The following is a 26,670-nucleotide window of genomic DNA, read 5'->3' on the forward strand; positions in this document are numbered from 1 at the left end:
GTGTTGTGTCTGCCGTGATCCATTATGGTGAGCAGTCCGTCTTAGCAGGTCTTGATATGTGGAGCTTAGTTGGGTGCTTTGAAGGGACGAGCCTAACACGAGTTATGGCATGGACATTATCACGTAGTTGATAGTTTGTCATCAGTCGTGCCTTTCTTTATTGAGATATAACTTGTAATAACTTAACTGTTCTTTCATTGACGTTTGATATTTACTATTCCTCGGGTAACCGAGATGGTAACGCCCTTATCTGCTTGGGAAGGTCTTATTAAGGCTTCTTGGTAGATAGGGGTGTTACAAAGTGGTATTAGAGAGACGATTTTGGAACCTTTAACCAGTGAACCTAATGAACGTAGTGAGTCCAAAAAAATGAACCTGGTGTATGTGTATTGGGATCCCTGATAATTGCTTGATTTTGGGTGGGAAGGTGCCCTTATTCCAAAAGCCTGGCCCTAATATGCTTAAGCCGGCCACTCTGAATGGGAATTTTGAGTCGGGAATTATTGTTTATGCGTATGTGTGTGTAGTATACGAAGTGCATATCGGAATATGTGAGTATTATATGATGCCTTGTGTGTGTGCAAGTGGTAGAGTAAGAGTGTGTAATTGTTTGTATAGTTTAGTATGTGTATATGTATGTTGAGGAATGGCAGGGTGTCTGTGGAAAGCCTACATGGGAATATATGATGACGTGAAACTTGGTAATGATTTAGAAGTTATTATATGTGTTTCAGATGATATTAATTTGTTATGTAGTGTGGTGGAATTTAACAGGTGAATGATGTAGTATACCGTTGTGAATATGCGTAAAAATGTGAATTATAACATGTGATCGCCTGGTTGATTGTGATATGTCAAGTAATAGAGCTGAAGTATGAGTAATTGGTAGTTGATCTACAGATTGTATTGTTTAATAAAACTGACTGCACATGTTGTATGGTAGAATTTGATATGCACAAGTATAAGTAGAGTAATGTTGTTGTTATAAACAGATATGTGAGTTAAAGTGTGTCATGGTTGGATTCAATAGTGTGTTGATTGGAACTTAGTAGAATAAGAGTAATAGTGTTTGAATGCGGTAATCGTGTTGTTTACAATGTTAATTGATAGTAATCGTATGGAAATAATCAGTGACGAGTTCTAAGTATACGTTAGACTCAGAACGAGTTGTTGTTTTGCAGGAACGATTAATCGAATTTGTAATCTTTTGTCGCTTGTTTTAATCTTACTCGACTGGTACAAGTGCCTACACGACCGAGTAATTAAAAAGTTAATTAACTAAATTAGTTGCGGTTTTGTATATATTTCGAGGTAGAGGTAATTAGTTTATTATATTTACAAGGAGTTGTAAATGAAACTAATTGGGTATTATGGGACCCATTATATATTGATATAATGGTAAAATATGACTTAAAAGTGAAGTGTATATTATATTTTTTTTGCATTATTTAATTGTTAAATAATTAAAATAATAATAATAATTATTATATAAGATAATTAATCATATGACTTATAAGCATTTGTGGGACAAATGTCAAAAGTCAAAATAAGACCCAAATGGTCTAGGGTGGACCGATTTTGTAGGTCATTTAGGACACTTGTCCTTAACTACCTATAACGTCCATATAACACATCCGAGTGTCCGTTATGACGATGTTTATTTCCGCAGTTTGATTTAGAGAGGATTAGAGTTATATAAACGTGAATTTCAGTTTCTTAATCACTTTTAACAAAACCTAAACTTACAATGTAACTCTAATCATCTCCAAATCTCTCTCTCAAGTTTGTGGTTCTTTCGTGAGTCTTGTTCATCATTCCTTGCGTCGATTGTGTCGGTAAGCTTCTAATTATCGAGTTTCATTAATTTCTCTTTTAGGGTTTTGCCCTAGTTTATGATTTGGGGGAAAAGGGGATTTTGGCATGTTATAATTGGAAATTGTATGATTATCGTTAGGTGGAGATTTCGTAGAGGAGCCGTTATAGCCTGCTTGATTGTGTCATTTCAGTTTGTGATAAGGTAGGGTTTTCCTACTCGGTTAATTTTTTAATTGGTTTAAGATATGTGTTGTGATTTCTTGTACGATTGATATTGTAATTAACCGCTGTTGTTGGATTAGAGTTGGTGTTGGTTTGAGATGGTTACTGATATTGTTCGCGAGGTGCGTCCTTGGCTGAGTGGAGTCACTTGCGGGAGTGGCTTCACGCGCTAGTTTCGCCCTCTATGGAACCCGCCACAGGAGGAGATGTGCACATTAATGAACAGGGTTATCGCTCGTTGATGAGCGGAGGCTTAGGTGGGTACGACTGCGGTCCCCCACTGGCAGGTCTACACACTTTAGTGTGTAGTCAGTTACGTGATAAGATTAGGAATTGGAGGTGGTTTGTGAACAACTGTTTATCTTATCGCACTTTGTTTTATTTTGATTATGCAGTAAACTGAACCCGGGTTGTTTTGTAAAATCTGTAGTGATCCATTCGGGGATGGTGAGTAGATTATGACAGGTGATGATGGTCATTAGCTCCGGGGACGAGATGAGGAGTCATCACTCGAGTCTAGCTTCCGCTGTCATGATATTTATCGTTTTAATTTCAGTTTTTGAACACTAGCAAACATTTTTTTTGGATTTGGTTTTTGAAACATGTAATCGTTAACTTGTTATACTTTAATAAATGTTGTTTTGGAAGGGTAACTTTGATATATTAGCATCGATGATGTGACACATATTTGTGCAAATTTAGTCCCTGAACTAGCCTCGTTCCTATTCTTTCTAGTGCTTATTAGGGCCATTTCTTATCTTTAGTTCCCTACTTTGCATATTCTTTGAGGTTTTGTGTTCTTGGTAGGAGAGGATTGCTAGCCTTACAATTATGGAGCAAAGTGGAGATAAATAGAGTGAATCTAATTACCAAGCATCTAAGGGGAGACCAATACTAAAGGCCTAAGTAAATAAATAATCAAGTAGAATGGCAATGATGAAGACCCCTACGACCCCCCCCCCCCCCCTCCCCCCCAACGACCCCCACAGATCCTTAGGCAGTCAAAAGAAGAAGAAGGAAAGCTGATCAAGGATCAAGGCGACCTGAGCTCAGGACGTGCGTCCCAAGCCACAATCCGGGCGTCCCGTGGCCAAGTCGAGCTGATTCCTGGGTAGCACGAGCACATTTCAAGGTCAAGTCGAGCGGCTCTTTATGGGACTTACAAGGCACTAATCTTCTTCTTAGGGATTTAATCGTCATTTAAGCCCTTAGTTACCTAATTCTTGTACTTAGTATAAATACCCTATTGTTTTAGGTAATCACCAAGTTTTTACCAATAGATAATCAAGTTAATTTACTAATTAGTTTAGTAGATCTTCCTAATAAAGTTGTAGTTACTCAATTCAATATTAATCAAATCTTAATTTCTCTTTAATCATTCAAGTGTCCTTAGATTTAGTTGGGTAATTTGAAGACTATTTGGGGTTTATTGAAGACTTGACAACTCTTCATCATTCATCAAGTGTTCTTCTATTATTCTTTGCTTATTATTTGGATCACCCTTAAGTTGGTATAATCTCTTTTACCCTTTGCTTAATTAATTATTGCTTTACTCATTCACCATGTTTAACTTTGTTAATATGATTAACACCCCTATTAGCATGTTGACCATGACCATGAGTGAGTAGTCTTCTAGCTATGGTTAATGGGGGATTAGGGGAATTAAAACATGGGGGTATATCCATACTTAATCTAATATGTTTTCATAAGATTTCTTGCTTGTTGTAGTTTCGACTTATGCACATGTTAAGCTTGATGAATTGCTCGATTGACAACCTTGCATGAATCTCTTATCTATTCAACAAGACTTGTAAGATATAAACTAATTCAAGGCTTGTTAGACCATGCATATAGTTGAATAGGAAGAAACTAAGTCGACTTGTAGGTGTTGTACAGTCTTGACCGACTCGGCTCCGGGACCTAAATCTTCCTAGGAATTGTGAGACATAAACTAACTCGATTCCACTACAACAATAATTTGCTTGCAACTATGTAAACATGTATGTATGTTCACCACCATGAATCCCCTATTAACCCATGATACCCTAGTGCCTTAATCAATTGTTTACAAACTCCTATTTGCTTATTTGTTTGTTTTGATTTCATTTCTTTACATTTCATTGTTAAGTAGTTAAGATTGCAAACCTCAAACTCAACCCAAATTGTGACACCCTAAGACATTGCTTTCTACAATCGATAACTCGATCTAATACCCGTCCAATGGGATCCGACCTTAATTGCCATTCTACTAAGAGTAGTTAGTTTATTCTATAAATATTGTTTTGATCGGTTAGCTTAGACGACAATGTTTTATACCGCATAAAAAACGGCACCGTTGCTGGGGATGGTGTTCACTTGAATTGTTATTTGTTGTTTTTAGTTGTGTCTTTCTTAACCTTGGGGAAGTCAAATTCCTCAATGTCGTTTTAATTGTTTTCTAGTTGTTTGATTTTTGCATGTCTAGGAGATCACAAGATAGACTTTTGACTATTGATCCCTAAATTGAAAGGACCTTGACCAATATTAGAAGAGTTGTTAGAGGAACTTCGAAAATTGTGGGTATTGGAGAACTTGTGGACATTGGTACTGTCTAATCGGATAGTGTTGAGTTTACCAACCCTTTTTCAAGACAAGGAGAGGAAAACCAATTCCCAAACCAACCACAAAATCAACCTATAATGCCTAATTTCTCATCTCATTCCGTACCAACCGAGGAGAACCTGCCAAATGGTACTCCTACACCATCACATCTAACCGGTAATTTCATTGCCAAATCCGCATTCATACAATTAGTTGAGAGAAGTCAATTTGGAGGGATGCCTAGTGAGGATCCTCATCTACATATGGAGACTTTTTGTGACTTTTGTGATGCAATTTCTCAAACCGGAGTGACTCAAGATCAAATTCGATGGGTGTTGTTTCCTTTTTCCTTGATCAGAACCGCAAAGCAATGGTTAAAGAGCCTAGACAAGGCTAACCTTGGTATCGATTCATGGAAGAAGTTGGCACTTGCCTTCTACAAGAAGTGCTATCCTCCGGAGAAGACTAACATGTTGAGAGCCCAAATCATCGGGTTTAAGCAAAGCGACGAGGAATCCTTATACGAGGCTTTGGAAAGATTCAAGGATACATGTCGCTCTTGTCCTCATCATGGACTAACTGAACCTTGTTCAACAATTTTGGAATGGCTTATGCGAAGATTCAAGGAATGTCCTCAACATGGGTTCCAATCGAAAAAATGGCGGTTCATAACTCCCAATATAGTAGGCCACAAAAAGTCACTAGAGGAGGGAAGCATGAGGTGGACTCCATCACAGAATTGGGTGCCCAAATAAGTGCTCATATTGACACCATAAACTTAAATTTTGAGAAAGTCATAGCCAAGCTTGATGAAGCTTCTCAATCACCCAAACAACATGTCAATAACATGATGACAACATCCTCAATCCCAATTGGAGTGTATGAAAGTTGTGGAAGCTAGAGACACGATCAACACGAATGTAGGAGAACAAGTGAATAAGTGAATGCCTTCCAAGCATACAAATATGACACACCTTATTCCAACTACTACAATGAGAAAACCAACTTCCACCTAAATCTTTCATACAAGAGCCAAAATGTCCAAAACCCTCAACCCACATACACACCCCCTCCAATGAGAAATCCTACTCAAAGACCATACTACAATCAACCCAATTACTAAGCTTTTGATGTTCAAAAAGCGGTCCTCCAAATGCAAAAGAGCCAACAAGATTTCTTTGCTCAAATGCAAAGTAATAGACAAGCCAAAGATACTACTATCAACAATATCCTTACTCGAACCAAAATGTTGGAGACTCAATTGTCTCAATTGGCCTCTTCTAGCTCCCAAAGACAAAAGTGACAATTGCCTCCTCAAGGTAATCCTCCTACAAGACATTAGACCATCAATGCTATCCACTTGAGGAGTGGTACAAGATATGAGGGAGCGAAGATGCCGATTGAAGAAGATATTGTTGAGGATAATTCCAAGCAAAGTGATGTGATTGAACCATTAAGGAAAAATCCTAAGGTGGTAGAGACAACCACCAATGACTCATCAAAGAAGAGAAGTGAAAAGAAGTCTAGAGAAGTTGAGAAAGAGCCTATTATGATTAGACTTCCATTCCCAAGTCGCCAAGCTAAGCCCAATTTTGATGAGAAACTTGGAAAGTTCATGGAGATTGTGAAGAACTTCGAGGTTTCTATACCATTCACGGAGCTAATCCACCATGTTACGGCCTATGAAAAGTACATAAAAGATATCCTTACCAAGAATAAGTCCATCCGAAAGTTGGAAACCATTGCCTTCACAAAGATTAGTAGTGCAATTATTTAAGGAAATTCCCCTCCAAAACTCAAAGATCCGAGAAGCTTTTCCATTCCATGTACCATTGGCGACACCACAATCAACAAGGCACTATGTGATCTAGGTGCAAGTGTGAGTGTCATGCCATATTTGGTATGTGAAAGACTAGGGGTGGGAGAGATCAAGTGCACCAATATGGCCTTACAAATTGTGGACCATTCAACAAAGAAACCACTAGGAGTATGGAAAGATGTACCCGTGAGAGTTGGAATGTTTTTCATGCCGTTGGACTTTGTCATTGTTGATATGGAGGAGGATTACAACATTTCAATCATTCTAGGAAGACCTTTCCTAACACTGCCGGAGCGGTGATCGATGTAAAACATGGAAAGCTCACACTTGAAATAGGTGATGAAACAATCACCTTCAATCTTGATAAGAATATGAAAGCTCCCAACTTGTTTGAGCCATGCTTCATGGTTGATCACTATACTCGGGAGGGTGACAAGAATAAGATGGAACCTCCATTCAAATAACAAGGAAAAGATGGAAATATCAAATAGAAGGATAATGACACACCGCCCAATTGGAAGAAAGATATTTATGATCTTGAAATGGCTCTATTCGAAGAGCATGAAATTTTTTACAACAAGAATGAGAACTTGCAAAGCTCACCCATGACAAGTATAGATAGAGGCCTCATTGACCATGATAATAAGAAAGGATAGTTGCTCTTCTCAACTCATGATCCACCCGACATAGGGAAAGAAGTAAGAAAAGTATATGGTCTATTGATGACGAGTTTGAAGGACTTGTTAACCCGTACATTGGAAATGCTATGACTCTAGACCAAGGCTATGTAGACCCTTGTCACCTCTTTGACTCGGACTACTATGTGAATGAAGACAATAATGTTCCAAGGTCTAGGCAAGACCTTCATCATTAAAATGAACAAGCCTTTGACTACTTCTACAAGGTGTTGAGCAACATCAACAACGCCTTTGCTTTTGATACGTGCAATTTATATAGACTTTTTAGCCTTTTATTGCACGCATTTCTATGCCTTTTTGTATCGCTATGTATTGCAAAATGCCCTGAATTGGCTACTTTGGTTTGTTTTGCCTATATTGCAGAAATGGACCTGGAAGTAGCGGAGTCGACCATTATTCGTCCCGTTTAGCATGCATTGTAAGGAAACGGAGTCATTCGAGCAAGAGTTGTGCCTCGTGGTGTGTGAAGGAAGTCATTTGAAGCTGCCAAGGACGTAACTGAAGCTGATGCATGGGATATCCACGCGATCGAGTGGAATTATGTGTCGATCGAGTGGTTTGGCTGGAACATGAGGTCGATCGAGCAGTTCTTAGAGCTCGATTGAAATGTGCTTATTGGGAGTTACTCGATCGAGAGCCTTAATTGTTCGATCGAGTACAATGGCTGGAGAAGACCTCGATCGAGTGATCTGAAAGTGCTCGATCGAGGGGTCTGCTGTTTTACACGGGTTGACTTATTCCGTAATAGGTTTTATTTTGTTAATTATCGCTCCCCTATATAAGGGAGTCGTAATTAGGTTAATAAACAGACCTTTTACAACTCTTTATCTCTTTTTACTTCTATTAATCTCTGGTCGGGTTCTAAATCTTTTCGGTAACTTGTCGTTAGGAGCACCTAGACCAAAACACAATTTATAACTTCACAAACAACTCTACAATTAGTAAAGAGGCAAGTAAAGGTCGGATCCCAAGGGACGGGAATTGAGATGAGATTTCTATTGAAACTATTGGTGTCTTAGGGGTGTCACAATTTGGGTTGATGTAGAAGGTCACTAACTAAATAGCAATGAAAGTAAATAAACAAGATGAATTGCAAGGGTTGTAAACAATTGATAAAAAGCACTAGGGTATAATGGGGTCATAGGGGAATCATGGGAATTGATCATACAAACATGTTCTCAAATTATAAGCAAGCAATTATTGTTGTGATGGATTGAGTTGGGTTATATCTTACAATCCTAGGAAAGTTTGGGTCCCGTAGCCGAATCGATTAGATTGTACAACACCTACAAGTCGACTTAGTCTTCCCTACTCAACAACATGCATGGTCTAATGAGACCCGAGTTGGTTTATGTCTTACAAGTCTCATTGAAAAGATAGGTGATGGGTAAAAAAAGCAAGGATTCATAGGCTCGCATTTCATCAAACATAACATGTGCATGAGTTGAGATCATAACAAGCAAGCAAATAAACCATGAAAGCATATTAATTTAAGCATGAATCATTCCCCATGTTGGTTTCCCCTAATTACCCATTAACCCTAGCTAGGTCACTACTCACTCATTATCATGTTGATCATGCTAGCAAGGTTGTCAATCATACAAACAAAATGAAACATGATGAATAAATGAAAGTAATTAACAATAATTAAAAAGGGATTAAGAGAATTATACCTATTAATGATTCCAATAATAAAGCAAAGAATAAAAGAAGTACTTGATGCTTGATTGAGAGGTTGTCAATCTCCCAATAATAACCCAAATAATCTTCAATTACCCAAAATAAAGGATGAACAAAAGAGAGATTAAGGAAATAAAACTTGTATTAAAACTTGATTAATTGTTGATTACAAAACTAAAGAGGGATTTGATATTAACTACTCTAATAATTGATAAGAAGAACATGCTCTTCTAATTAGACTAATGGGGTATTTATAGTGGAAATTAGGTGGATGTATTAGGGTTAACTAAGGGCTAAACTAGTAATTACACTTTTGAGATTTGAGCAGGGAGACACCGGTATTTTTCGAAGGAAGGGCTTCTTTCTTTGAAGCTTGAAGAAACGGATTTGTGCTGGACTGGAATCCGTGCGTCTTAGGCATGGGACGGGCGGATTCGTGAGTCTCAGCCCGGGCGTCTTTGAAGGAAGACGCACGTCTTCTGGTAGCTGCTGCCCGGGCATCTTTGAAGGAAGACGCACGGATTGTGGTGCTGGGGACGGCTGGATTCAGGACAATCCGCACGGATTGCTCCTTAGTCTTTTTATCCTTCTTCTTTTCTTCCCTTTTCTTCGTAAAATCCTTGGCGATTTCCTTGGGGATGCAAGGATCTTTCCTCAACATTGCTCATCTACTAAAATATGTACAAAGGCCTTCTAATCTTGTCTCTCCTTGATGCTTGGTCATTGAATTCAATCAATTTAGTCCCATTTTGCCATGAAAATGCAAGGTTTGCACTCCTTTCCTACCAAGGATACAAAACCTCAAAGAATATGCAAAACAAAGAACTAAAGACAATAAATGACCCAAATATGCACTAAAAAGCATGGGAACAAGGCTAATTCGGGGGCTAAATATGCGCTAATTATGGTCACATCAATCTCTGAACTACTTTACTGCTTAATCTCGTACTTTGCTTTGAGGATTGTTCTCTACACCGGATTCTTTAAGATTGTAATCATTCTTTTCTCCTTAATCTCAATACTTTGTTTACATTAATTTCTTGTTCTTTAATTATCACTTTTGCCCTTGTCTTATTTATGTTTGGTTGTTATTCTTTAATTATGTCTTTAATTAGCATGTCTTTTGTTGTTATTGTTAATCACATTAAGAACATGAGTAGCTAATTCTCTCTATCTTAGGACTAGGGAATCCATGGTAGGATTGTGACGATGTAGCGAATAGACTAGATAATTTACATGTGAGAATCTGTCCCCATAGCAATATAACTGTAACACCAATTTAGTTGAGTGGACGCTTCTAAATTATATTAATCTGGTTAACTTTGTTCCTGGATCGGAAGATCGGAATAAATAGACCTGCTATGAACAGTAGACTACCCTAATGAGGACGGAAGTTAAGTTAGAGGAATTCTAGGGTGGATAGCGGACCGGAAGGACCTTTCTCATGCCCTTCTCACATTAGATTGTCTAGGCTATTTGCAACTGAGTCGATAGACTATCATGGTGAACCGAAATCGTGACATACTCTCTCATCTGATCACCTTTTTCATATTTTCTCACTTTTACTGCTCTTACTTTATTTCTCTTTCCTTTAAATCTTCAGTAGTTTAGAAAATCAAATACAAAACCCCCATTTATGACCTAGATAGACGGACTTTTAAACATATACCTTGCCTCCCTGTGGAGATCGACCCTACTTATCACTAGCTTCTGTTAGTTTTATTTAGGTTTTATTTTTGGTACAGAAACGACAATATCAAATTTTGGCGCCGTTGTCGGGGAGGCAATAGCCCTATCTGTCTTGCTTGTTTCGTTTATATCCGTCTTAGGGCATTTTTATTCCTTGAGACAGTTCTCACTTATTTCCTTCAGTGTTGTGTATGCCCAGGTCTAACAGGTTAGAATTAGTTCCTGCTGATCCTGAACCAGAAATATTATTTCGGCATAGACTCCGTCTGCAGAGGAAAATTCGAAAGGAAGACTTGAGTACTTTTGAACCCGAGCTACAACACTTTTTGTTTGCAGAAGATCCGTCTTGTGAAGAAGACAACTCTATTTCTGCTATTAAGCCAGTGAAGATGCCTAACATTGTAAGTCACTCAGAACCCACAACTGCCTCGATCCCTAAAGGTTTCAAACTTGCAAAAGAGGATGGAACCACATTTGACCTTTGACCGTCTTACATCAATTTTGTCGAACGGAACTTGTACCGAGGCGTGGTGAGGGAAGATCCGTGCAAACATATGGAGGTTTTCACTGACTATTGCTCTACCATTCCCGCTACTAAGGGAGTGACCTAAGACAAGATCAAGAAGGTTTTATTTCCTTTTTCTTTGACTGATAAAGCCCGAGAGTGGCTCACTGATCTTGATAGGGAAGCAGCTGGTATCACCAACTGGGAGACTCTTGCTCTTGCCTTTTACAAAAGGTTTTTTTCCTCCACAACGTACTAATCAGCTGAGAGGAAAAATTACAAGTTTTAAGCAGGCACCTGATGAAAACTTGTATGAAGCATGGTGCCGGTTTAAGAAGTTGGTGCGGTCTCTTCCTCTTCATGGATTTGAGCAGTGGTTCTTATGGAACCAATTCTACAATGGGTTGTATGACGACTATCGTGCTATATTACATGCCTCATTTAATGGTCGATTTCAGAAAAATAGTGATGATGACAAGGGATGGGGGATTATTGAGGAGATGGCTACCCATTGTGCTGAGTATGGGAACCCGAGAGATGGTATTCGCACAGTTCATTCAGTTGATAGTGCACTTGTCACTCACTTGGAAGCCATGAATGCTCGTTTTGATAGGTTGGAGTTGCAACAAGCTGGTGATCAATAGATGGTTCACTTGTTGACTAGACAAGAAACCGTTACTTGCGAGAGATGTGGGAGTAATAACGGTCACACTGCTGTTGACTGTCTCACAGAGAAGGAGCAAGTCCTTGCCTTTCAGCAATATAGGCAAGGAGGAGGTTCCTATTATAATAATCAAAGTGGAGTCCATCCCAATTTGAGGTGGACCAGTTAGAATGTGCTTAATCCTACTCCTCCTCCGCAGCAGCAACAAGTTTATGTCCCTCCTCATAAGGCTCAACAAGGCTTTCAAAAGCCTTCATCTTTTCCACCGCTTAACCAAGGAGCTTCTTCAAGTGGAGTAAGTGAATTACCCGAGTTAAAGATGATGCGCCAATCATTGACTAAGCAGATGCAGATGAGTGACCAACAGAAAGAAGCATCAATTAAGTCACTCGAAACTCAAGTTGCTCAACTCGCCGCTAGCCAATCCACGAGAAAACAGGGTCCTTTACCGTCTCAATCTGAGAAGAATCCTCATGAGACGATAAATTTGATTAACTTGCGTAGTGGTCTTTCTTATGAAGGACCCAAATTGTCGTTGGTTGAGGATATATCAGACCCGAGGAGTGCTGTTGCGGATGATGAACAAGCGTCAATTGATGAAAACATGCTTATTCCGAAGAATATACTTGATCGATTGATTTGTGGTGGTCGATCGAGTAGAAATGCTGGTGATATTACTCGATCGAGTGGTTTAGAGGGTCGATCGAGTAAAGTGGATAATCAAGGATTCGATCGAGAAGCTGAAACTACTCGATCGAGTGAAAATTCTGGGGAAAGTGTTCGATTGAGTGATCTTTTACCTGATCAAACAGTACTGATAATGAGGAACTCGATCGAGAGGCTGAGAATGCTCGATCGAGTGAAAAACTTGCTGAAGACCTCGATCGAGAGGTAAAAAGGTTTTATCGAGTAATAATGAATTTGAACCCGCTGAGACATTGGAATAAAGGGATAAAGGGCTTGAAATTCCTATCACTGTGCCCTTTCCAAGGCGATTGCAGAACAACCAGGCTAACCAACAATTCGAGAAATTTGCTGAGCTCCTGAAAAGTCTACATGTCAATGTTCCCTTCGCCGAGCTGCTTACTCAGGTACCCTCTTATATGAAATTCATGAAGGAAATTTTATCGCGTAAGAGGCATATAAATGACCATGAGACGGTAGCTTTGACTGAAGTAGGGACTGCCTTAGTTCAGAACAAGTTGCCACCCAAACAAACAGACCTGGGTAGCTTTTCAATTCCTTGTCATATAGGAACCCATCTGATTGATAACGCGTTATGCGATTTAGGTGCTAGCGTGAGTGTCTTACCTTTGTCTCTCGCTAAGAGACTCGGTCTGACCAAATTTAATTGCACTAACCTGACCGTTCAGATGGCCGACTGTAGTATATCATGGCCACTAGGAGTTATAGACGACATACCTGTCAAGATGGGGAGATTCTTTATTCCCGTAGATTTTGTAGTTCTTGACATCCCCGAGGACACTCACACCCCTATTTTTTTAGGGAGACCATTTTTATTCACTGCTCGTGCAGTGATCGACGTTGGGGAAAGACACTTACATATCAGGTAGGAGATGAAGAGCTGATTTTTCTTCAGTCTAAATCTCGTAGGGCTCCCATGAAAGCTCAACCTTGCCATGCCCTACCCTCTGTTGACTTAGATATAGACACTCCAGCCGAGGATATTGAATATTGTGCTGCAATTGTAATCCCTCCGCCTCAGACTGAGAGCGAAAAGGAGGACCATTCTTCTATTTTCCTTGCTGCAGGTACAGATAGAATGGATGCTGGAGATGCTAACGGTCAAAGTGCAGTTAAAATCAATCAAAGTGTTGGAGATGCCAATATCAATGGGAATATTAAGAGGAAGAAGAAAGTTCGTGCATACGTGGATGTCAACTACCCTCCTTCCGTCAGTTCAAATTCAAACTCGTGGCGATTGAAGAGGACGGTCCGAGATGCTAAAGGGACCTCCTCCAGTTAGAAACCCTCTTGTGGGCTACGAAAGTGTTTTGGACAGTAAGCGGGGAATGCCCCGTTGAAATAACTTGTAATTTTGAATTTCCGTTAAGACTTTTTAATTGCGGTTTTAGATTTTTAGACAGTAGTTTAGTTAGCTTTAGCGACAACAGACTATAGATTGCTTAATTCTGTGATTTGGTATTGTCGGGAAATGTTTTTGCGTGTTTTTATGCAGGTTTGGGGAAATTATATCGCAATGGAATGTGTTCCACGAGAAAACAACTCGACCGAATACTTTTTGTACTTGATCGAGAGGAATGCCCAGGAAAAGTGTTCGATCAAGTGGACTCAGTCACTCGATCAAAATGTCAAAAATGAAGAATACTCGATCGAGAGGAATTTTGTTCGATCGAGCAGATTTAATGCCAGAGTCCTCGATCGAGTGATTTCAAATCACTCGATCGAGTGAAATTGCCTATTACACGCAGGGAGTTATTATTTTCAACTTCTATTTTCATTTAAACACTTTGTCTTCTTCTCTCGTGCGATAGCTTGTGCGATTTTCCCCCATTCCTTCATTAATCCTCCCTCTCTACCAAAATCATCACCCATATTGCGTTTATTCCTAGTTTATCGACAAAAGAACCCTATTTTCCCTTTAAATTTCTTCTTGGTTACTTTCAATTCGGGTGATTAGGGTTCCATCGGGTTTCTTGCTTAAAATCCGTCTTTTGCTTGGTTTTTTGTCGATTGATTGCTTATTTTTGTGGGTAATTCATCAAGTAAGTGTTCTCCTTTACTCTTTTGTTGATTACTTGTTAAATTCGACTTAAATTGAGTAATTAAAGTTTAGGGTTTTTCGATTTTTTTCGAAAATCCGTTTGATAATTGGGGATTTCGTGTTCTTTGATTAATTGATAAAATTTCCCCATTACTTGCTTGATTAGGATGGATAGTAGCACTCTCCCTTCGTCTAGTTCGACTGTTGCCCCATCCACGACTGAGACGGTGGTCCCTACTGTTACCACCGTCACTCCGACTGTTAGTACTGCTACCCCTACTATTAGCTCTGCTGGTACTACTGTTGCTAGCTCTGTTTCTGCCACTGTCAGCTCTGCCTTCGCCAGAACATCTACCGCTTCTACTTCTGGTACCGTCTCTGCTACGTTGACGACCCCTGCTACGCCGTCACCAGCTGTCACAGCTGCTTTCCGGGCTGCTTTAACACCTCGCTCCGTACTGGACGGGCTTCTTCTTCATGTACTAGAGGACGGGGTCGTGGACGAGGCACACCCACTGCTGGCCGAGTCACATTCCGGGCTGATGAGTCTCTTGACACGCATCCTGATTACCCCGAGGTATGTTTCGTTCATGCTGTACATCGTACTCGTTTTTATGCTTTAGAGGGTTGTGACTTTGCTTCGACAAAGTTTCTGTGTCGAAAATCACTTGAGAGGTTAGGTATTTACGAGCCCGTAGTTGAGATATTGAACGGGACGGGGATGGCTGGACTGATTACCATGAGTGCCACGACCTACAGGGAGCTGACCCTCGAGTTTTTCAGCTCCCACACTTTCTCTGTTGGCGCCTACGCCACTGACCAGGGTAGTTCTTGTGTCTACTTCCGGTTATTTAACCGGACCACGACTTGGACCCTAGCTGAGTTCGGCAGTAGGTTAGGTTTGTCTTCTATCGGTGACTCGGACCCTCCTAGGAAGGTCATATGCATGTTGTAGCGGACCTTGGCACAGACACCTTATGAGGAGCGCAATCTCGCTCATATCCACCTTCCCTCAGCCCGTTACTTCTTGCGTCTCATTGGTGGGACCATCTTTGGCCGTAAAGAACCGAACAATGTAAACAACATTGAGCTTTCTATTCTCGGGGGCTATCTGAACATCGATAGCGAGGGCCCATTTGTGCTTAACATTGCTTATTTGACTGATCAGTATTTTCATACTGTGGGCCAGAAGACGGCGGTCACCATTGTCTGTGGTAGCATAGCCACTTTTCTTGCCCGTTTTATCTTCCCCAACTTCCCTCGTGATTTAGCACATCTTGATAGGAATAGGTACCTAGACATTTCCACTATGTTGTCTATGTTTTGGCTTGCTTCTGACCAGAGGACATGGAAGATATGTGGTTCCTTGTCCGAGACCTTACCTTGCACCACCTTACCCCGTCTCGTCCCTTTACCTACTGTTAGGGGTAGGATACCTCCACCTTTGCCCTTCTACCACCTTCCACTTGCTCTACCTCCTACCATTTCCGCTTCTAGAAAGCGGAAGAGACCAGAGACCGGAGTGGGATCCACACCGTCTACGGGTGGCCAGTCTTCCACGGCCATTCCTACCCCGATCCCTACTTCTACTCCTACTCCTGACACTACACAACCGGTCTATTCGGCTAATTTTGTTCCTCCTCCACCTTTTGAGGCGTCTGCGGTCCTTGACCAAGGGCGCCGTGACAGTTTGCTTCTCGAGCTTCTTACTAGGCAGGCTCGTATGGAGCGGGACATTGCACTTAACTTGTTCCCTCTATACGAGTATCAGATGAGACGAGGACGCCCCGCTCTTGAGGGCTGGCCACACCCTTCTTTCTACCGGTACCCGGCGGAGGGGTACCCACAGCCAGCCAGCGAGGTAGACACCGCTGAGGAGGAGGAGGAGGAGAGAGTACGAGCTGAGGAGGGGAGGAGGAGGGAGCAGGAGCGTGATCCTGACTTCGTGGTGGTAGAGGAGGAGGAGGAGAAGGAGGGAGGCGAGTAGCTACTGGTCTACTCACTTCCCTATTTTTCTAGCTGGTTTGGGGAAGTTCGTCATTTTGTATGTACATTCTTGCTCTTTTATTTATTTTCGTCTCCTTTTCATTTATTGATTTTCATTCATTTATTGGTTGTATATATCCCTTTCCCATTATATATCTGCTGGTGTATGCTAGAGGACAACGAGGGCGTTGTCCGTTTTGGTTTGGGGAGGGTAATGCATCCTTTGAGTCTGCATTTTGCATTATTTTTGCATTCATGTTTACTTTTTCTATTTGCATTGTATTTATTTCTTTCAAAAATAAAAAAAATCCAAAAAAAAAAAATTAGAAATTTCAAAAAATCAAAAAAATATTCACGTTTCATTTTGCATATAGGTTGAGTCGGAGCGGTAGATTTCCGTGATGAAATTGCACTTTAACTTGTCATTTCTACTTGAGCCTTGCATTTAATTGACATTTAGTAGTTTAGTCTTGCGCATATCTACGAGTTAATGTCAAAAATATAGCTGACTGTGTATACTTGACATGATAAATTGGCAACCTACTTTACAATTTCTGAGATTTAGAGCCATATAACTGGTGACATTCATGACCAGTTCGTTAGGAATTGAGAGTAATACTTCTTGCATAACATGTTTATCACTTTTGCACAATTATGAAATTCGATTGCTTGTCAAATGCATACATTCGGGTTTGTGGTCGGTGTCACATGCAGGGAGGCGCTTGCAAATTTTCCCCTTCTTTCATTTTCACCCATTTAGCTCCATTTTAGCCAAATATAGTCTTTTTGACCCATTAGCTACACCCAAAATTTAGCCTGCCTTGTCAAGCTAGTTTAGTGTGACTTTTGCGGTATATTCATCCTTGTTGCGAGTTTGGCCTGTTTTCATCTGTTTGGAGTCGGTGGGAATGAGAAGGAATGAGGAAAAGAAAGAAAAAGAAACGTGTGAAATGAAAAAAAAATGAAAATGAAAAAAGAAGAATTGAATACACGTGAAATCAGAAGAAGAAAAAGAAAGAAATAGAAGGAAAAAAAAAGAGAAGTCAGTTGTTTTGAATAAAAAATGAGACCGTATTAAAAAAGGGAAGTTTGTGACGGTCTACTCCTCCATTCTTATTTATAAATTTTTTTGAGGAGATTGTGTATTGGGTAGTGAGTTGTGTGCCAATGAAGGGCGCTTGTGCTTTATTTTCTAGTCAGTTGAGTTTCGCATGGTTTCGTTTGGCCCTGTTTAGGAGCTAGCTTGACGCTTTACCTTCACATTTCCATAATCTGTTTTGCCTTTTTTCACCTGTAACCTCACTTTCCCATATCTTTTGTAAGCCCTCGGCTGTGACAGACATTTTTGGTTTGAATGTATGTATAGAAGTTTGCGTATTGACTGTTGTAGCTTTGACTGTTGATTTTCGATTGCATTAAATTGGTTCAAGTAGACAAGTTATAGCTAGCTCTGAGTTTTCATTTCCGTTCCATTAGCTTGCATTTAGTTTACTCGAGGACGAGTAAAGGTTCGGTTTGGGGAGATTTGATACGTGCAATTTATATAGATTTTTTAGCCTCTTATTGCACACATTTCTATGCCATTTTGTATCGTTATGTATTGCAAAATGCCCCGAATCGGCTACTTTGGTTTGTTTTGCCTTTATTGCAGAAATGGACCTGGAAGTAGTGGAATCGACCATTATTCGTCCAGTTTAGCATGCATTGTAAGGAAACGGAGTCATTCGAGCAAGAGTTGTGCCTCGTGGTGTGTGAAGGATGTCATTTGAAGCTGCCAAGGACGTAATTGAAGCTAATGCATGGGATATCCACTCGATCGAGTGGAATTATGTGTCGATCGAGTGGTTTGGCTGGAACAGGAGGTCGATCGAGCAGTTCTTAGAGCTCGATCGAAATGTGCTTATTGGGAGTTACTCGATCGAGAGCCTTAACTGTTCGATCGAGTACAATGGCTAGAGAAGACCTCGATCGAGCGATCTGAAAGTGCTCGATCGAGGGGTCTGCTGTTTTACATGGGTTGACTTAATCCGTAATAGCTTTTATTTTGTTAATTATCGCTCCCCTATATAAGGGAGTCGTAATTAGGTTAATAAACAGACCTTTTACAACTCTTTATCTCTCTTTACTTCTCTTAATCTCTGAACTACTTTATTGCTTAATCTCGTGCTTTGCTTTGAGGATTGTTCTCTACGCCAGATTCTTTAAGATTGTAATCATTCTTTTCTTCTTAATCTCAGTACTTTGTTTACATTAATTTCTTGTTCTTTCGTTATCACTTTTGCCCATGTCTTATTTATGTTTGGTTGTTATTCTTTAATTATGTCTTTAATTAGCATGTCTTTTGTTGTTATTGTTAATCACATTAAGAACATGAGAAGTTAATTCTCTCTATGTTAGGATTAGGGAATCCATGGTAGGATTGTGACGATGTAGCGAATAGACTATATAATTTACATGTGAGAATCTGTCCCCATAGCAATATAATTATAACACCAATTTAGTTAAGTGCACGCTTCTAAATTATATTAATCTGGTTAACTTTGTTCTTGGATCAGAAGATTGGAATAAATAGACCTGCTATGAACAGTAGACTACCCTAATGAGGATGGAATTTAAGTTAGAGGAATTCTAGGGTGGATAGCGGACCAGAAGGACCTTTCCCATGCCCTTCTCACAGTAGATTGTCTAGGCTATTTGCAACTGAGTCGATAGACTACCATGGTGAACCGAAATCTTGACATACTCTCTCATCTGATCTCCTTTTTCATATTTTCTCATTTTTACCGCTCTTACTTTATTTATCTTTCCTTTAAATCTTCAGTAGTTTAGAAAATCAAATACAAAACCCCCATTTGTGACCTAGATAGACGGACTTTCAGACAGATACCTTGCCTCCCTGTGGAGATCGACCCTACTTATCACTAGCTTCTGTTAGTTTTATTTAGGTTTTATTTTTAGTACAGAAACGACAGTATCAGCTTTACCCCCTTGACACTTCTCAAAAGAAGGAGAGTTTGGTGGACTCCTCCCTAAACCACCATTTGTAAATGTTCTAACCTCTTAACTTGAATTTTATTTAACTTGTACATTACTCAATTTTTTGCATTTTACATGCTTTGTTTGATGAACTTGTGTAACATGAGAGTAAGTGAGGGAAGGATTTTAATGTGCTTCAAATGTGTTGTGTTTGACGGTCAAGTGTGAGGAAGCACTTGCCTAGGATAAATCAAGCTTTTGTGATGCTACCCAAGAAAAAAATGACAAAGAATTGAAGAAAATCATTGCGGGACAGAGATCCCCACGAGCAGACCTGAGCTCGTGGGGACTGGGAGAGAAGCACAAAGTGAAATTTTGCTTTGGAAAGAAATATGTCCGAGCCGAGCTCAACTCGAGCGTCCCTCAGCTCAGGCCGCCCGACCTCAACCTAGGACGTGGGTCTTGAAAGTGCCTTAAATTGTTAAATTTGCACTGATCAATGATCTGCCCGTCTCAAGCTCAACACGATCGAGCCTAGCAGAAATCTGCCTGACTTGTCTTCAATTCGCCCGTCCCCAGAGCCACACAGGTTTCTCATTTTTCACTGGATGAAAATATGCCCGTCTCTCCCTGCTACATAAACAAAAGACGGGACTCCTCTTCAATTCTTCATTTGATTTCCCTTCTTCAAAGACAAACACAATAATTTCCCTCACTTCAACCTTCAATCTCCTCATCCAAAAACACAATTTTCTCATCCAAATTCACCACAATCAAACCCAAACTTGCTCACAAATCACTCCTTTATCAACAATAAGACCATTCAAACACCAATTTCTTAACAAAATCAATCATATTTTCTAGGGTTAGGAGAAAATCCAAAAATCCTAAATTGATTGGGCATTCCATTGGAATTAGAAGAAGAAAGGATCATTCAAGCATAAACTTGGTTTGTTGATACCAATTTGAAAGGAGAATGGCCATGGCAAGGACTAAAGGAGGAATGAAGGCAACAACAACACCAACTTTATCAAAAAGACAACAACCTCTTGCATCAAAGGCATTGGTCTTGGTTCAACAAAGGGAGCAAGCTGCGGTAACCGTCAATGCTATCGAGGAAGCTACTACTTCTATCCCGAAGGTGGAACAATTGAAAAACTATCTGGAGGTAACTTTCCTTTCCGATAAGCATAGGCTTGCATTCGAATCCCTAGCCAAGAAAAAGATTCTAGCTACAAAATTTGTATGTCAAGATGCTTTGATAAAATTGGGTGTCTTTAAGAAAACAAAGGCATTCTTCGAGTCTATGGGGTTATCCACCCTCTTTAAAATGAATGAATTGACATACTCCTCTTTGACATTGGAATTTATTAGTTCCTTGGGGGAGTATAAAACTAAGGCTCGAGACTATGTTGAATTTCGCCTCGAAAACAAGAGTAGAACAATGCATAAAAGTGATTTTGGTAAAGTGTTTGGGCTTAAGAACCATGACCGATTCGGAAAGAAACCTTTGGAGTTTGATGGCAAACCACTTTGGCAAGCCATCTCCGATCGTGAATTCACTACTTTCAAGGAGCGCCATTCCTTGTACATTCATCATCCGGGTATAAGGTATTGGCACAAGTTCGTGGCTAACACTTTGATTGCTAGAAAAGAAGCCAATCATTTGACGGAATTAGACTTTGTCTACCTTGAGTCCTTTTTTAATGTTGGTGGGAAGCCCAAAAGTGAGTACAATATTCTTTAACTATTGATCAAGAGATGGTTGGATATTGAGAATGGGAAAGATGGTGCGGCTTTCATAATTAATGGAGGCTCGGTAACAAGATTGACTAAGCGCTTTAACCGGAATTCGACAAAGACAACACTTACAAAGCGGTTAAAGGAAACCACCTTCATGATATGAGCAACTTGATTTACAAATTTCAATGGGTCAATCACGATAACTTAGACCATACCTATGAGTGGCTCATCAAGGATGCCAATTCAATTGTCCTACCAAGCAAGATTTGTCGCATCTCCACCCGCCGAACCAACTGCCTTATTCCTGTTTCCGAAAGTGTCGAGCGCATCATCAAACAACAACAAAATCCAACTGAAGAGTTGTCCTCCTCCATTGTTACACCATCATATCTCTTTGCCTACCGCGAGTTCAAACCGAGTGATGTTATGGTGGGCAATGGCTATTTGAATTAATGAAACATTTGCATAAGAAAGCATACAATGATCGGGTGAATGCCTACTAAGCCCAATATCCACCCCTCTTACATCTTTCTAGGCAAGGACTCCTTGTTTCTTCGAGTTCTTTGCCAAATTGGGTGGATAGGAAAATGTTCTTTCCTAATGCTTCTCAAGATGAAGAAAGGGATGATCGTGAAACAAGGAGAGAGGAGGATATTGATGATGAGAGAGGGGAAGGTAGTGAGTCTTGCCATGATGTTAGTGAATAAGATCAAGGTTCTAATTCTAGTGAAGAAGATGATGGTGAAACCTCCGGTTCAATGGAGGTAGACGATGGTGATGTCGCGATGAGCGACAATTGATGGTTGACAATGCTTGAAGGAGGACTTCACAATGCGGGGTTGATGGCTTGTACTAGTATTGACCTATTCCATTGTGAGTCTCCTACCCCTCCTTTGCTTTTTGTATCATGTTTCTATGACTTGTATAATATTTAACTTCTATCATTAGAGAGTCACTTTGGACTCTTGGTAGTTTTGAGTTTGGAGTCCTAGCACCACTCAAATGACTCCCACCTCGGTCACATTGAGGTGTTTATCTTTTTTCTCCCACTACAAGAATCCAAAATGACAATCTTCATTCATGCATTGCATTTCATACCTTGTGAATGAACTTCCCTCTCTTTTTGCACTAGAAATAGTGTTTGGTCCGGTTTGGGGAAGTTCACTCATAAGGAATGCGAGTTAATTCAAATTAGCTCTCCAAACAACAGAAAGCATGCATCATATAATTTAGCTTAGTTTGCATCACTTGTATATATTTATCACATGTAAATATTTCACATATAGTTTACATTTAGTATAGAATCATGCATTCCATATCATTGCATTCGCATAACTCCCTATTGTTTTGTCCATTGCGGACAACGTCAAATCTAAGTGTGGGGATGAGGAATTCTAACAGTTTCTAACAATTATTTCAAAAAGTTTCAAAAATTTCAAAAATCAAAAAACATGTTCCTCCCTTTTGTAGTGTAGAAATGTATATGTTGTATATATTTATTTGTTCGTTGTTCACTCTTTTCACATCGGACTGACTACGCCACATTCGAGGCATGAGAAATTTGAAGACCGCATGGTATGATCTTTCCAAACCTCCTTTTTCTTCTTATATGTTAATGACAATGTGGCTTCTTTTTCTTTGATGCGGTACAAGTCAATGTGATTTTAGGAGTTGCATTTAGATTATATGGCATACTAGTTATAGTAGCATTTGCAATAGGTTGTATATATGCTAGTTGCATCATGGCATATAGTTGCATATTAGATAAAATTTTGTGAAAATGTCTAGTTGGGAAGCTTGGCAAGTGTATATAGGCCCTTGTAGATAATTTTTCTCCTTGAGACTTTGTTTGCTAAAATACCCTCAAGATACCCTAAGATGTGTCATACTAGTATCTTTTGACCTATGGACTAAGGCCTAGTCAAGAGTACCTTGTGGTGTGATGACTCCTTGACTACCGTTTATTCCAAGGTGACCCTTGATGCCATGCAACGTTTTTTTCATTTCTATCATCGTGTTTTGCCAATACAAAGGGGATGGGCACAATAAATCTCCAATTTGAGTTAAAGTACCAAAGTGAAAGTAAAAAAGTTTGCAAAAATTGCATCAATGAAAAGAGGAGCAAAAATAAACTCCTATACTTCAATAAAAGTGCCCTTGCTAAAAAAGGGGGTTGCTTTGGAAATGTTCAAAAAGAATACAAAGAATTTTCCAAGTATCAAATTGCCAAACATAAAAAATGGCAAAGAAATTTTCTCAAAAGACAAATGCCATAAGAAATTGGGGGGAAAACAATAAGCAAACTACCATTGTGAAACTCAAAGCATAATGATCCCTTTTATCCATTGATAATTCTTTCTTTATTGCATGGTGGAGAGGGGACGACCCTTCTTCTTTTCTAGGCAAGAGGGGGAATTCTGCGAATCTAAAGTGTTTCTAACACCATAAGGAGCCTACTCTTGACAACGCATTTAGCGATTGTGGATAAGACTACCCTAGTTTAACACAACTTGGAGGTGATTTGTTGGTATCCTCTTAGGCTTAGTAACTTGGAGAAATGATATCTACAATGGAGTATGTACCCTTAGATTGCTTCCTCTTTAGATGATTTCCGCCACTTAGGTGAGGAAAGTGGCTATTCTTTTTATAGATGCATCCCTTACTTGATCTTGTGTGCTTAAATGATAGGATGCATCGCCATTTTGGCAAGCCCCACCTTGCCTTGCAAGAAGGGCTGAATGAGACCCGATAATTGTCTCACATGAGCTAGTATTAATAATAAGAGTCATAGTTTTAGTCACCTCTTTACTCGGGACGAGCAAAGTTTTGGTTTGGGGATATTTGACGTGACTCATATTTGTGCACATTTAGTCCCCGAACTAGCCATGTTCCTATGCTTTCTAGTGCTTATTAGGGTCGTTTATTATCTTTAGTTCCCTACTTTGCATATTCTCTGAGGTTTTGTGTCCTTGGTAGGAGAGGATTGCTAGCCTTCCACTTATGGAGCAAAGTGGAGCTAAATGGAGCGCATTTAATGACCAAGCATCTAAGAGGAGACCAATAGTAAAGGCCTAAGTAAAAAAATCAAGTAGAATGGCAATGATGAAGACCCCCAAGACCCCCCAACGATCCCCACGGATCCTTATGCAATCAAAAGAAGAAGAAGGAAAATTGATCAAGGATCCGGGCGACCCGAGGTCAGGACGTGCGTCCGAAGCCACGATTCGGACGTCCCGTGGCCAAGTCAAGCGGATTCCTGGGCAGCACGAGCACATTTCAAGCTCAAGTCGGGCGGCTCCTTATGGGACTTGCAAGGCACTAATCTGCTTCTTAGTACTTAATCGTCATTTAAGCCCTTAGTTACCCTAATTCTTGTACTTAGTATAAATACCCCATTGTTTTAGGGATTAATCACCAAGTTTTTACCAATAGATAATCAAGTTAATTTACAAATTAGTTTAGTAGATCTTCCTAATCAAGTTGTAGTTACTCAATTCAATATTAATCAAATCTTAATTTCTCTTTAATCAATCAAGTGTCCTTAGATTTAGTTGGGTAATTTGAAGTCTATTTGGAGTTTATTGAAGACTTGATAACTCTTCATCATTCATCAAGTGTTCTTCTATTATTCTTTGCTTATTATTTGGATCATCCTTAAGTTGGTATAATCTCTTTTACTCTTTGCTTAATTAATTATTTCTTTACTCATTCACCATGTTTAACTTTGTTAAAATGATTGACACCCCTATTAGCATGTTAACAATGACCATGAGTGAGTAGTCTTCTAGCTAGGGTTAATATGGGATTAGAGAACTAAAACATGGGGGTAGATCAATACTTAATCTAATATGTTTTCATAAGATTGCTTGCTTGTCGTAGTTTCAACTTATGCACATGTTATGCTTGATGAATTGCTCGATTGACAACCTTGCATGAATATCTTATCCATTCAACAAGACTTGAAAGATATAAACTAACTCAAGGCTTGTTAGACCATGCATATTGTTGAATAGGAAGAAACTAAGTCGACTTGTAGGTGTTGTACAGTCTTGACCGAGTCGGTTCCGGGACCTAAATCTTCCTAGGAATTGTAAGACATAAACTAACTTGATTCCACTATAACAATAATTTTCTTGCAACTATGTAAACATGTATGTATGTTCACCACCATGAATCCCCTATGAACCCATGATGCCCTAGTGCCTTAATCAGTTGTTTACAAACTCCTATTTTCTTGTTTTGCTTTTATTTCTTTACAGTTCATTTTTAAGTACTTTAGATTGCAAACTTCAAACTCAACCCAAATTGTGACACCCTAAGACATAAATTTCTACAATCGATAACTTGATCCAATACCCGTCCTTTAGGATCCGACCTTTACTTGCCACTCTACTAAGAGTAGTTAGTTTAGTCTATAAATATTGTTTTGATCCGTTAGCTTAGACTACAATGTTTCATACCGCATCACTCGGAAAACCGAGATGGTGGCGATATCTCATGCTAGGGTGGTCTTGGTAAGGCACCTATGTATGTGGGGGTGTCACAGTTGGTGATAGAATATGAATGCGTAATTTCTTTTATACTTGTGTATGCGTAAGTATGTGGAAGGACGATAGGATGTGTTGGAAGTATACATGAGGATATATGGTGACATGAAAGTTGGTAACCGGTTTACAAGTTGCAATGTTAGATAAAATTGTATGAAAATTTAATGCTGTGTTGGGTTGTAGAATTTGATATGCAGCTGAACAAGGTAGAATATCGTTACTGTTATGACTGAATATGTGAATTAAAGTACGTAATGACAGAATCGAATCATATGTTATTTGAAATGTAATAGAGTAGAATTAGAATGTTTTAATTGCGGTATTTGTGTTATATGTAAGGTAATGATAATCGATAGTAATAGTATAGAGATAATTAGTGACGGTTTCTAAGTATACCATAGACTTCAGAGTATTTTTTATTTTGCAGGAGCAATCAAACAATCTATAACTTTTCGTTGAGTATTTTGACTTACTCGACTGAGTAGGTGGGTCTTTCGATCGATTTTTTTAGAAAACAGAATCAATATTAATTCTGCCAACGTCAAAACTCGACGGAACAGCCCCAACTCGATCGAGTAGAGGCTACTCGATCGATTACCACAAATACCTGATCGAGTATTGCTGCTACAGTACACAGGTTTCTTAAAACTTTTTCGAGGCTAATAACCTCACCTCACCTCTTCTCAATCTTTATTTCTTATTTTCTATTTCTAAAACCTAAAACTCTCATAAATCTCTCTCTCTACCAAAGCTTGGTACAATTGTGCTTGGTTCTTTCAAAGTTCATCCATCTAGTTCATTTGCAAACTAATCCAAGGTAAACTTCTACTCTTTCTTTGACTTTAGAGCAATTTGAAGCATGTGTTGGTGTTGGTGTTGGAATTTCTGAAAAATCCGTTTTTATACCCTAACTTTGTGTTGTAATTGTTGGATTTTTATAGAAATTACCTTGAATCATTGTTATTGATGTTGAGAATTACAAACTAAACCCGACTTTTTA

General features: G+C 39.4%; 1 non-coding gene across 1 annotated transcript; it reads right to left on the reverse strand.

Moving 5' to 3' along the window:
• Nucleotides 1-11,269: 11,269 nt before the first annotated feature.
• Nucleotides 11,270-11,375, reverse strand: LOC141622149 (small nucleolar RNA R71). The gene has a single exon (XR_012532882.1). It is a non-coding gene; the product is annotated as a small nucleolar RNA R71 (small nucleolar RNA).
• Between the last annotated feature and the right edge of the window lie 15,295 nt (nt 11,376-26,670).

This window comes from Silene latifolia, chromosome 1 (assembly GCF_048544455.1).
Source record: "Silene latifolia isolate original U9 population chromosome 1, ASM4854445v1, whole genome shotgun sequence".
Taxonomy (NCBI): Eukaryota; Viridiplantae; Streptophyta; class Magnoliopsida; order Caryophyllales; family Caryophyllaceae; genus Silene; species Silene latifolia.